Here is a 14,998-nt window from a genome sequence, read left to right as displayed (position 1 = left end):
TTATTTTTGAGAAGGAAATTATTATTCATTTTTTTTAATAACGCCCTGAGTTTTATAAACCTGACTCTTCCTCCCTAGTCGTCACAATGTATAATTAATACTTATATAATTATATGTATTATATACTCTACAATAGAACTTTACATCTTATTTCTAATGTTATCGAGACCTTATGTAATTAATATTGGACAAGTTATATGTAATACGGATTTGTGTTTGCAGTACCATAAATACAAAAACTTTGAGGGTTTCCGGAACGAATGAGGTTTGAGTTCATGGGCTTGCGCCTGCTGATATTATTTTTGGTTTAATGTACCCCAGTTCTGATAAGAGTAAAGTATTCTTACCTTTAACACATGTACAGCCTCGTCGGCAGAAAAGACCATGTATTATGTCTGCTTCGTTCTCGACTGTGGCAACGCAAATTCCAAATTTCAATGAGCACAGCTCCTCTTGGATGCATTCTACCAAAAGAAGGATTGTATGTAACAATTGCACGTGAAAAGATAACTACTTCACACACACACACACACACACACACACACACACACACACACACACACACACACACACACACACACACACACACACACACACACACACACAGACACACACACACACACACACACACACACGCACACACACACACACACACACACACACACACACACACACACACACACACACACACACACACACACACACACACACACACACACACACACACACACACACATATATATATATATATGTATATATATATATATATGTATATATATATATATATATACAACTCTCCCAGGGTGGGCTGGGGTTGAATGAATGAATAGGTTTAAAAGGTAAATAGTACATCTATCTCTTACGACTACTAGAAAGAGTACAACGGCGAGCTACAAAAGTGATTCCAAATATAAAAAATAGATCATATGAAAATCGACTAAAACATATGAATCTGTTTTTCCTAAAACAGCGTAGACTCAGAGGTGATTTGATACAGGTCTTTAAGATTCTAAAGGGAATTGAAAACATCAAAAGTGACAAAAATTTCAAACTGAATGAAAATCCGACAAGAATTAATAGTTTCAAACTGTCAGCAAATAGATTTAATTTGGAAGTGGGTAGAAACAACTTCCGTGTATTTAATGAATGTAATAAACTTCTTGCAGAGGCAGTGTAATGTATTCAGTTCGAATCTTTAATATTCGTTTAGATAAGCACCTATGCAAGATGCTTTAATGCTTGCCATTTATTTCATATTATTCTTCTTATATATCTGTTTATTATTATATACTTGATTATCATTTATTATTATCTCTCAATTTCTTATAATTTACTATTTACCTGTTTGTTTATTATCTAACTTTACCTATTTATCTATTTTTATTCATATCATTACAATTTGTATTTATTTATTTATTTATTTGTTTATTTATTTATTTATTTATCATGATGATTTTTTCGCAACCGACCTAGTTATGGACCGTAAGGTCTTCTGTCGACATGCTCCTCCTTTGTAATCCTTTATATTCACTTATTGAACCAGGAAGAAGTATTTCTATTCTTACCTTTAACAGGAGTCGACGTTGTGGTGCTCGTAGCAGTAGAGGTTGATGATGTGACAGTAGTAGACGATTGTGTCGTGGTAGAAAGTACTGTCGAAGTAGATATTTCTATTACAATTCTTCTAGACATGTTGAACGATAGTGGTAAAAAAAATCAGAGGGAGACATGAATCTATCTTATTTCATTTTGATGTATAGTCATGATAACTCCTGGAGGAATGGGGTCATTGGCTCATCTAGGTAAATCACCCAATTTAACAGGATTAGTGTTAGCGGGAGGGAGGTGATTGATCTACAGGGAAAAGAAAATAACAGTGGACGCGGACCTAGATTTAAGACCATTTGACCTTACTACTACAACGCCCTGATCGGGTTTTGACCATTACTTCTAGAAGTGGTGTTCTAGCTCTCGTCCATAGCACGGCTCTCCAAACACGGAACAGTAATAAATGTGCAATCTTTACAAACCTACATACCTCTTACGCATGTGCAGCCGGTCCGACACCATTCGCCAGGGATTATATCTGCTTGATCTACAACCTCGCCCACGCACATTCCGGATCTTTCTTGGCATCTAATGTCTTGGATGCACTCTGCCAAAACAAAAATATGACAATCTATACCTCATTCATTTATACCAAGGATCACTGCAATCATGGACACTCAGTGATGGTCACTTAACACAAGACTAAATTGAAGTCATTGACATCACGAATGAGCACACAAATTTTCTTACTTATGCAGCAGACGCAGACGGGCCTGCTGGGGCATAGACTCGAGTCACGATACTCGTTCAAAGTGCATTTTTCTTTACGGCGGTTTATGCATCGCCCTCCCACTTGTGTGCACGGTTTTTCCTGAGGACAGCTTCTGAGGTCTGGTGGTAGTAGAGAAAAGCATGTCGTCATGTTGTTACTGATATGGATCTAATGAAAGTGTATTTGGCCAATCAATTCCCCCTTGGAATAGCATGTATGGAAGTATCTACAGTTAAGATATGTAGAAATGACCCCGTCGGCGACGTTAGTTTATGCAAGACTAACAAATTGTGGTGGGTCATATTAAAGGTATGAAACTGTCAACCCTTCTTACCTTTAACGCACGTGCAATTACTACCACACAGGTTAGTATCGATTATGTCTCGGGTATTATCGACATGATCCACGCACATTCCGTCCTTTCTGAGACATTTGTTGTCTTGGAAACATTCTGATAAAAGAAAACGTAACACATTATCATGGTGAGTTATTTGATTATAGTTAAATGTACAAGAAAAGTCTATTTATATTTTATATGCCCATTTTCTTCAAAGAGATTTCAAGAAAAGCACTGCTAATATTTGTGTAGTGTAAGTACGTTTGACGCAGACACAGCCTTCCATGCACTTGGCTTTGACCACTTTCATAGTGCGGTCGACCTCGTCTTCGTGTACGCATTCCCCGTCCTTCTTTAGGCAACTTTCGGACGTTGTGCAGTCTGCATAAAGGTTTATATATAAGTAGGGGATAGCAGTGTAAAAGGAGAAATAATAAATTCTTCCAATACCTTTCGTATATACATATGACTTAATATTTCATAATCTATTAAAAAGAATGGTAGTGAGTGGTGGATGATGAAGTGAAGAAGCCAATAAAAGAGAAGAAGCGAGCATTGAGAGACTGGTTATAAAGATGAGAGAAAACTATGAGAATTATAAAAAAAAAAGAGAAGCAAATCAGAAGATAAAGGATGCATAAAAAAGAAAGCAGATGTAAAATGGGCGAGGAGCATGAGAAAAAATTGAAAGTATGATATACTGTAATTGGCGTTGGAGACGAGCACAGTATGCAATAGTGTGCTAGCCAAAATCGGGGCTCCCGGTCAAAAAGCCCTTTCATACATCCAACAAAGGTTACTTTCTCTTTCGTATGCTTACAGCATCTAGCACCTTTGCCCACGGGTCTGTTACTATTTAGACTCCTTGGGGGACATGTCTTGCGTCCTCTGTACGCATAACCCATCGATTAATAAACCCACGAATCGTACAACCTGTTTCACATGTGCCCCAGGCAACTTTGCCTCCAAACATGGCGCAGTGAGTAGGATACTTGCAATTACTTGCAAATACAAGCACCCTTGCAACATACCAGAGTGAAACACAAGCATGGTTTGTTAATCAGTGGTGTGCAAGCGAACGAGTGACAGTAACGCGAAAATGCACGATCCGGCGGTGCTTACGTGAACAAGGTGTTGGAGGAAAAGTGCAATAGTGCGCACGTTGGACCGTGGAGCGCAGTGCAGTTCAGTGGAGCTCTAACATATGACGCGCTTTGGTGGGCCCATAGAGGGGCGAACAAAGAGGCCTTTCATCCCAACCCATCAGATACACTGCCTCTTGCCAGAGCGTTCCCGACGCGACCGCGACCAACTTAAAGAACGACGCTGACGTCACACAACACTCCAGCTGACTGACGTAGATCGCACTGCCAAGCCCGGTCCATGGAACATTGGACCATCGTCCGCTCATCCCCATCCTTAACACATACACCCTGGACGTCGTCGAGAATCCCCGCCTACAGCGGCTCAAGGAGAGGCTCTCGCTCTTCGTCTTCACGGCGATGTGGTGCGCCGGGAAGCAGCTCTGCATACCTGACGCCCTCTCACAAGACCCGGTCTCCCGCCCTACGACGGAGGACGAGACCGCCTGCAACAAGGACGCCGCGCATGTCAGGAGCGTTGTGGCCGGCAACGACGGCGCTCGCGGTGATGGCTCGTCGCTCAACACCAACAAGACGCTCCAGAACTCCGGGCCGCGGCTCGACTGGACCCCACCTACGGCTACCTGCTTACCTGCGTGTCCTCCGGGTTCCCGTTCAACCGCCTCGCCCTACCCAGCTCCCTCCTCCTGTACTGGTGTTCCGAGACGTCCTCTCTGCCGACGGGGACCTGATGCTCTACGGTCAGCGTATCGTTGTCCCCGCCGCTCTACGGAATATCACGCTTGCCTGCCTCCACGACAGCCAGCGCGGCGTGGAAGCCACCAAGCGACGGGCTCAAAAAGCCATATTCCTGCCCGGCATTGACTCCGACATTAAGAGCACGGTGGAGGCCTGCGAGCCAGGCTAGGTGCTGCACCCGAGCCATCAGCAAGAACCTCTGCTGTGCGACGACAACCCCACCCAGCCCTTCGAGTCCGTGTCTGCCGACTTCTTTCATGTCGCCCTCGTGCGAGAACCCACCTGCCCACTGCCGCTCGCCTCGGCTCACGGATACCAGGTGTGGTAAAGTGTCATTGGCATAGGAAACTAACACACTTTGCAATGTGTGAACGGGAGGGGAAAAGGAAATGGTAGATAGAGCTGGTGAAAGATTATTGGAATATTTGGACACATAGAAAGAATGAGAGATGAAAGATTAGTAAAAGAGGTGTGGAAGGCAGAAGTGCGGAAAGTGAAGTTGAGGGAAAGACTGAGGATGAGATGGATGGATGGTTTTAAAGGGGAGTTGAACACGACGGGAATATTTGTTAAGCAAGGAAAGGAGAAGGCAAGAGATAGGAATGAGTGGAGAATGACTATATATGAAACATACTGTTATGCAAGGGAAGGAGGTATGGGGGATGGGGATTAGGGAGTGTTAATTTGTGAATGATATTTTGACGCAGCTGGAAGGGATTTCTCGCTGTCTTCTCTTTTTCTGCATGAGGAGACGGTGAGGGGGTCGACGATTAAGTGAAGCCTCCTTGCTGTGAGTGTAGTGTGTCTTGCTGTATTGCGTTTGACCCAGAATAGTTGGGGGATGCAGGGGTGACCCGTTATCTACGAGGAACTGAGATGGGAGGGGTAGAAAGGGTGGTGGAGGGAAGTCAAATGGGTGGGAATAGGTACTATGTGCCTCTGAATTAGCTACCTCCCTTATAAGAGGGATAAAACTCAAAAGATCAAAAGACATTGCCTCTTGCTGTGTCTTACCATCACTAAGAATTAGCTTGATATTATGTTTGTTATTGCGTTAAAACCAGACTTACCAAGTTGAAGGTAAAGAGCCGATCAAGGATTAGGAGCATGATATAAGAAAATGGTATCCTAAAGCATCTCTATATAACATATCCCATATACTGTACTTACTCTCGCAACAGATGCATTTATCGTGGCTGCAGAAAGGTTGGCCAACACCCAAGACTTTTGTGCCACAATCTTTCAAGCTGTTTCGACAAGTTCCACCTTCCCTTTGGCATTTGTTCTTTGTCTCGCATTCTGACATGGGAAGCAAATCATAAATTGTATTATTCATGAACTCCTATTTGGATGTCCAAGCCAATGTTGAAAGTACAGGGTGCTTACTGCAATGTTCATTTAAAAGATGTAAAATATGTTTGACGTGAGATAAGTTTATGTGGATACATCGGTGTAGGTGACACTCGTACAAGGAAAAGGCTTTCTATCCCTACCTTCAACAGGGGTCGACGTCGTAGCTGTGGTGGTTGAGGTTGATGTGGTGACAGAGGTAGACGATTCTGTGGAGGTGGATGATTCTGTAAAAATAAATGTTGTTATGATCATTGTTCATTCGTTGAAGAAATTCTCTGAAGAAATAGACTGGGACGTGATGTTCATGAAAAAACTGTGTAGATAGGTGGGTGTATTTGATATAGAGAAAAGGCTTCAACAGAGGTATAGTAACATTCGGCTAATACTTTAGGGACTGTGTTGGGGTACCCTTACGGATTAGAGCCAATTATATATCTATGTTAGAAGAAAATCTCGACACCTAGAGGAACGATGCTACTTTTTATACTATGACTATCCCTCCTGGATGTTGCTCTCTCGAAGCTGTCGTTTACCTCTTCTTTGAGTATATATATTTTTCCTGTGTCCACTGTGGCAGAAGGAAGAAAGAATTCTTCTACCGTGATTCTCACGTGAGTCGTAAAAGGTGACAAAGTTGGCCGGAATAATGGGACTAGGGATTCTGCTCTCTGTATATTAATCCTATGAGAAGTGAAGGTATAAGAGAACTCCAACCCGAATCCTAGAATTTGGGTAATTAAATGTGTGCATTCGTGGCGTATATGAGAATAAAAGAGTATATATTGGTATTAAGTTTATAAGAAGGAAGATGGATGTGTTAGCGTTAAGTGAATCTAAGTTGGAAGGGAGGGGTGATTTTGAGTTTGGGAGTATGGTGGGGAAAGTGTCGAGAGTGAGGAGGTGGGCGAGGGAGGAAGGAGTAGCTCGGCCGGAAAGTGTGGGTATAGGAAAGCACGTGATGTAGTGGAGGGAAGCGTCTGAAAAGTTGATATGGGTGAAGGTAAACTTGGGATGGGAGATGTGGATTTTTGTTTGTACATAAAGATTTGGTAGTGAGGAAAATGGTGAAGAAAGTGAGGCTTTTGGGTATATATAAATTGAGTGTTTAGAGAGTTTTAGGAGGAATATAAATGTAATAGTGTTGGGAAAGCTCAATGCTAGAGTAGGGGATGAGGCAATAGGTTGAGTAGAGCCAAGCATAAATATTAAAGGGAAAGGGTGGCGGACGGAAGGATGGTTGATGAGCACTAATGGACTATGTAGTGTTATCAAAAGGAAGGATAATAAGAGTTTTTTATGTTCATATTTTCAGGGGAGAGAGTGGGGGTGTAAGATGATTTATTAGTAGAAGGAAAATTAAGAATGGAGGAAAAGGAGAGGCGCTGGGAGTTAAAAAATTGGATCTTAAAGCTGAGGTACAAGGAGCATTGGAAATGATAAAAGGTGGAAATGGACCTGATTTGTTTGGATATCATATGGAGTGTCTAACAAAGGGGGAAACGATTAAAGTGTATTGTCTAATTGTTTGTGTAGTTCCTACTCACTAGTACTGTACAGAGTGAGGACAAAGTCCTTTTGTAAGAGGCCGGTAGATGGAGGTAGAAAATTAGGCACATGGAGACGTAGATGGAGATGTAGATGGAGAACTAATGCTAGTCCAAGATCAGTTGTTATGAAAACAATGGCCGACGGGCGACATGGAATCGATGAATCCCTAGATAATATTTCTATTTTAGATAACGAGGCCGAGCGGTCCAGACCAACAGTTAATTGCATAAATTCTGCATTTTGGGGGGTTGCTTATATCTTTAATATACAATTTTGCGCAATGGTAGATTAGATTATTGGGATGAATTCCAAGTATATATTAGCAAGCCCTGTAGGAGGGAAATAAGAAATTGGTCGGGACGACCAACGGTAGCTGCCGAGCTCTGTAAGAGGCCGGTAGATGGAGGTAGAAAATTAGGTAGATGGAGAGGTAGATGGAGAACGAATGCTAATCCAAAATCAGTTGTTATGAAAACAACGGCCGACAGGCGACAGGGAATAGCTGAGTCAGACTCGCGTTAGCTGGATTTGACTATTTACAAACAATGGTTGGAGCGGCGATGAAATATGCTGATGTAACAAATGTGTAAACGCAAAGCTATTTCCGTTTGACAAATGCTGAGGTAAACGGTATTCTTGTGACAATGTAACAGCCTTCCGGATTGGAGGAAAAGGTGGAGGAGGAGAAAAATTATTGGTGCATGGATTTAGAGTCACGCCCGTAAGAAGTGGCACTTATTTGAGAAGTATGAGGAGATTGGATGAGAAAAATTTGTGACGTCAGACGAAGGTGGCTTGGCGTATGATATGGAGATCTCGAGACAGAGAGAGAGAGAGAGAGAAACTCCTGGTGTAAAGCATACAGTGGAAAGTTAGTAAGAAGAAAAAGAAGAAAAACTAAATATTTTACTTAACCTAAGAACTTGACTGATGTATGAGAAGACAAGGCATGGGGCCTACTGAATAAGATGAACTAGGAAGTTAGTGCAACGAACGTAACGAAGGCATGGGGGCTTAAGAGCCAATTGCAAGAACAACTCTAGAGAATTACGGAACCGGTGAGAGCGGAGACGCGGGTGACAGTGGGGGGTAACACTTTTACCAAGCTGTTGTTTTTTCTAATACTCTAGTTCTTCCATAATTAAGTTAAAATCGGTTAATGTAACGAGTAATACTTGTGTTTACACTACAAGAGAAAGACTCGTAGCTAATGTCTGAATGGAGGTTTTCCAAGTGCTATATGAGACCGTTTTCAAGAAATACAGTCAACTTAAGATACCATGAGGACTCATCTGTGTCACTCTCTGGTTGTAAAATTCAGACTACTGCCTCAGTTTTACCTTAGCTAACTAATACTATCCATAGGTGAATCATTTCTCGTAACGATAATTGCCTTCCCAACGCTTAACGTATTCCTTTTCAGGTGATAAAATTCGATTTTAATAGAAAAATTAGCTTTTCTTGTTCCAAGTTAGTCTCAAGGTCAAGAAACTTGAATTCGTGTCAAGGAGGGCACTACTTATATCTTTAGATAAATCTTAGTCAAGGAGGGCAGTACTATCTTTAGATAAATCTTAGTATTGTGGGCGGGCTTCCTACCACTTTTTTTCCCAGCTTCATTTCTTCAAGAACGATGAGTTGTCTTTTTCTCTGCACAAAGAAACCCTACGAAATTGTTCATGGTGTTCGCTATGAGTTTACGGGGTACAGCCCTTCCTACATTTCTTCTGCTAGCCTTGTATAAAAAGCGTGAAATCTATGTAGAATCGAACATTGTTGTATGGAAGAAATGTGTAAAAAATCATCAATGGAGAAAAAGAAAGTGCGTCAGCCTTAGCTCGAAAAGATAATTTTGTAAAGGTTGATCTCTTTCCTTTTAAGTTACACTTTACTACATGTCTACATTAACGCATGCAAGTTGAATTTTGTGATAATGTCTTTGTTGATGCGTAGGTTTGTAGGACCTAGATTTAAGACCATACAACGCCCTGATTAGGTTTTGACCATTACTTCTAGAAGTGGTGTTCTAGCTCTCGTCCATAGCACGGCTCCCCAAACACGGAACTGTAATAAATGTGCAATCTTTACAAACCTACATACCTCTTACGCATATGCAGCCGGTCCGACACCATTTGCCAGGGATTACATCTGCTTGATCTACAACCTCGCCCACGCACATTCCGGATCTTTCTTGGCATCTCCTGTCTTGGATGCACTCTGCCAAAACAAAAATATAACCATTTATACCTCATTCATTTATACCAAGGATCACTGCAATCATGGACACTCAGTGACGGCCACTTAACACAAGACTAAATTGAAGTCATTCACATTACGAATGAGCACACAAATTTTCTTACTTATGCAGCAGACGCAGACGGGCCTGCTGGGGCATAGACTCGAGTCACGATACTCGTTCAAAGCGCATCTTTCTTTACGCCGGTTTATGCATCGCCCTCCCACTTGTGTGCACGGTTTTTCCTGAGGACACCGTCTGAGGTCTGGTGGTAGTAGAAAAATAGCATATTACCATGATGGTTTTGTTGTTACTAATATGAATGTAATGAAAGTGTATTCGGTCAAATCAGTTTCCCCTTGGAGCAGCATGTATGGTGTCTGTAGTGAAGACATATAGACATGACCACGTCGGGAACGTTAGTTAATGCATGACTAACAAGCTGTGGTAGGTCATGTTGAAGTTATGTAACAATTAACCCTACTTACCTTTAACGCACGTGCAATTACTGCCACACAGGTTAATATCGATTATGTCTCGAGGATTATCAACATGATCCACGCACATTCCGTCCCTATCGATACATTTGTTGTCTTGGAAACATTCTGATAAAAGAAAACATTATCATGGTGAGTTATTTGAATAAAGATCTTTGTGCCACAAAAGTCTATTTATATTTTATATACCCATTTTCTTCAAAGGGATCTCAAGAAAAATACTGCTAATAATTGTGTAGTGTAAGTACGTTTGACGCAGACACAGCCTTTCATGCACTTGGCTTTGACCACTTTCATAGTGCGGTCGACCTCGTCTTCGTGTACGCATTCCCCGTCCTTCTTTAGGCAACTTTCGGACGTTGTGCAGTCTGCATAAAGGTTTATATATAAGTAGGGGATAGCAGTATAAAAGGAGAAATAATCAATTCTTCCAATACCTTTCGTATATACATATTACTTAATATTTCATAATCTATTAAAAAGAATGGTAGTGAGTGGTGGATGATGAAGTAAAGAAGACAATAGAAGAGAAGAAGCGAGCATTGAGAGACTGGTTATAAAGATGAGAGAAAACTATGAGAATTATAAAAAAAAAGAGAAGCAAATCGGAAGATAAAGGATGCATAAAAAAGAAAGCAGATGCAAAATGGGCGAAGAGTATGAGAAAAAATTGAAAGTATGATATTCTGTAATTGGCGTTGGAGACGAGCACAGTATGCAATAGTGTGCTAGCCAAAAGCGGGGCTCCCGGTAAAAAGCCCTTTCATACATCCAACAAAGGTTACCTTCTCTTTCGTATGCTTCCAGCATCTAGCACCTTTGCCCACGGGTCTGTTACTATTTAGACGTCCTCTGTACGCATAACCCACCGATTAATAACCCCTCCAATCCTACAACCTGTTTCACATGTGCCCCAGGCAACTTTGCCTCCAAACATGGCGCAGTGAGTAGGATACTTGCAATTACTTGCAATTACAAGCACCCTTGCAACATAGCAGAGTGAAACACAAGCACGGTTTGTTAATCAGTTGCGTGCAAGCGAACGAGTGACAATAACGCGAAAATGCACGATCCGGCGGTGCTTACGTGAACGAGGTGTTGGAGGAAAAGTGCAATAGTGCGCACGTTGGACCGTGCAGCGCAATGCAGTTCAGTGGAGCTCTAACATATGACGCACTTTGGCGGGCCCGTAGAGGAGTGAACAAAGAGGCCTTTCATCCCAACCCATCGGATACACTGCCTCTTGGTAGAGCGTTCCCGACGCGACCGCGAACAACTTAAAGAACGACGCTGACGTCACGCAACACTCCAGCTGACTGACGTAGATCGCACTGCCAAGCCCGGTCCATGGCACATCGGACCATCGTCCGCTCATCCCCATCATTAACACATACACCCTGGACGCCGTCGAGAACCTCCGCCTATAGCGGCTCAAGGAGAGGCTCTCGCCCTTCGTCTTCACGGCGATGTGGTGCGCCGGGAAGCAGCTCTGCATACCTGACGCCCTCTCACAAGACCCGGTCTCCCGCCCTACGCCGGAGGACGAGACCGCCTACAACAAGGACGCCGCGCATGTCAGGAGCGTTGTGGCCGGCAACGACGGCGCTCGCGGGGACGCCCGTCCAACCGTTTCGCCCTACCCAGCTCCGTCCTCCTGTACTGGTGCTCCAAGACGCCTTCTGTGCCGATGGGGACCTGATGCTCTACGGCCAGCGTATCGTTGTCCCCGCCGCTCTACGGAATATCACGCTTTCCTGCCTCCACGACAGCCACCGCGGCGTGGGAGCCACCATGCGACGGGCTCAAAAATCCATATTCCTGCCCGGCATTGACTCCGACATCAAGAGCATGGTGGAGGCCCGCCAGCCATGCCAGGTGCTGCACCCCAGCCATCAGCAAGAACCTCTGCTGTGCGACGACCACCCCACCCAGCCCTTCCAGTCCGTGTCTGCTGACTTCTTTTATGTCGCCCTCGTGCGAAAAATTATAGATGAAATGTCTGAGAGGTATGGTAGGAGTTACTTGGTTGGATACAGTGAGAAACGAGGAGGTGAAGAGGAAAATAGGAATGAAAAGGAAATAGTAGATAGAGTTGATGAAAGATTACTGGTAAATTTGGACACATAGAAAGAATGAAAGATTAGTAAAAGAGGTGTAAAAGGTAGAGGTGTGGGAAGTGAAGTTGAGGGAACGACCGAGGATGAGATGGATGACACAGTTGGCGAATGCAGGGGTGACCCCTCATCCATGAGGAACTCAGATGTGAGAGGTAGAAAGGGTGGTGGAGGGGAGTAGTCAAATGGGTGGGAATAGGTACGTGCCTCTGAATTAGCTACCTTCTTTATGAAAAAGTTAAAACTATTGGTATATAGACATAGATTAAAAGAAATGCCCTTTTCCTGTGTCTTACCATCAGTAAGAATTGGTTTGATATTGTGCTTAACATTGCGTTGAAATCAGACTAATCAAGTTGAAGGTAAAGAACTGATCAAGGAGTACGAGCGTGATATAAGAAAATAGTATCCTAAAGCATCTCTATATAACATCTTCCATATAGTGTACTCACTCTCGCAACAGATGCATTTATCGTGGCTGCAGAAAGGTTGGCCTACACCCAAGAGTTTTGTGCCACAATCTTTCGAGCGGTGTCGACAAGTTCCACCTTCCCTTTGGCATTTGTTCTTTGTCTCGCATTCTGACATGGGAAGCAAATCATAAATTGTATTATTCGTGAACTCCTATTTGGAAGTTCAAGCCAATGTTGAAAGTACAGGGTTCTCACTGCAGTGTTCATTTGAAAGATGTAAGATATGTTTGAGGTGAGATAAATTTGTGTGGATACATCGGTGTAGGTGACACTCGAAAAAGGAAAAGGCTTTCTATCCCTACCTTCAACAGGGGTCGACGTCGTAGCTGTGGTGGTTGAGGTTGATGTGGTGACAGAGGAAGACGATTCTGTGGAGGTGGATGATTCTGTAAAAATAAATGTTGTTATGATCATTGTTCATTCGTTGAAGAAATTCTCCGATGAAATAGACTGGGATGTGATATTCATAAAAAAAAATCTGTGTAGATGGATGGGTGTATTTGATATAGAGGAAAGGCTTTCTATTCTTACTTTCAACAGGGGTCGACGTTGTCGTGGTCGTGGTGGTAGAGGTTGATGGTGTGACAGAGGTAGACGACTCTGTGGAGGTGGTTGTTGTTTCTTCTGTGGATGTGGACAACCTAGACTTAGTTCATGGTATACTGGATGATTTAATAGAATCAATTGGTGTTTGTGCAATGGACAATTTAGTAGATATTATGTAATAAAAGATCCCTCTTGCAATAAGAATCATACTTCATTGTAAGAAGAAAATTATAGAATTGGAAGAAAACCGGAGATATGGCGCACATAAGAAAATATAATCAATTGGACAAAATAGTGAATCAGGCTTATCTCGTTTTTTTAAGCTTCTTTCTCTTCTGTTTTGCTCTATACTTCACTACAAGTCTGCATTAATGAAATCTAAGTTAATTTTGTGATAATTTCTGTGCGTTGATATGCACTAAACCTGACCTGACGTAGATGTTCCATGGATGATTGCAAACCCACGAATATACAGGATGAATAGTGGACTGAATATAAATATATAATCACAAATGAATGTATACAGGGTATCATATCACTCTTAAGTATATCTAGATTATTGCAAACAATTACATGGAAAACATTCAAATACAGAATACATACTTTGTAGGAAATTTTTGATATTGCCAAGATATTAATGTTTGAAACGACCTAGAGAAAGCTCTAATAAAAGTAGCCTTCCAGATACCTTTTAAAAGAAGACAAGACGTTGGCCCAGGCCTGCAGAAACTTACCCAGACAGCAGTAACATGTGTCATCGCCACAGAACGGTCTGCCTATGCCGATCGCCACTGTGCTGCAACTTGCCTCCAAAGGTTGGCAGAAACCTTTTTGTTTAGCGCAGGGTGTTTTTGTCTCACACTCTGGCAAGAGGTTAATCAATTATCAATACAAAATATGATTTAAGCGTGACTACAGTTTTACCTTGATCCCATTTGCAGAATAAGTATACTGAGTGCAAAGTCCCTGTCCAAGATATTGATATGTGTATGTGTGTGTGTGTGTGTGTGTGTGTGTGTGTGTGTGTGTGTGTGTGTGTGTGTGTGCATTTTCATGTACATGTGTGCTTGGGAAGAAACATTAATAGAGGAGGTTGTATATTGGTCCAGGGTCAGCAGTGAAGAGATCAATTGTGCTTTCAGCAAAATCTCCTTTGACATGAAAATACTGAGCCTCCCTTACTTATGCAGCAGTGACAGACGGGCCTACTGGGGCACAGCGAAGAAACTGGAGTCTCGTTGGGCCCGCATCTTCTCTCGTTCCGGTTTATACATATTCCGCCAACGTTCGCGCACGGTTTCTCCTGAGGACAAGGCCTCCGGTCTGGGATGAATGTTGAAAAGGTAAATTTGATTAAACATCTATACTAAGCAATAAAAATAATAGTGTAAAGATGTATATAAAATTTATGAGTTGAACAATGGTAGCCAGAACACTATAGGTGCTCTTTAAGTCATATTAAAAAAGAGATGACAACTTTTCGCTCATTACTATATATATATATATATATATATATATATATATATATATATATATATATATATATATATATATATATATATATATATATATATATTGCAAAAATAGTCACAAAAACGCGTGATTAAATGATCATGCAGAAACCACAGGGAAATAAAGTTCGGAATGCTAAACGTTTTTGTCTATTACGACATCCTCAGAGTACAAGAAAGAGAAATAGAAGACAATATTTATACCGAAATAAGAGAACTGGG

The sequence above is a fragment of the Oratosquilla oratoria genome, chromosome 12 (genome assembly GCF_046742065.1).
Source record: "Oratosquilla oratoria isolate Oo_2021 chromosome 12, ASM4674206v1, whole genome shotgun sequence".
Lineage (NCBI taxonomy): Eukaryota > Metazoa > Arthropoda > Malacostraca > Stomatopoda > Squillidae > Oratosquilla > Oratosquilla oratoria.
The sequence above is the reverse complement of the archived record's forward strand: the minus strand, read 5'-3'. Positions refer to the sequence as shown.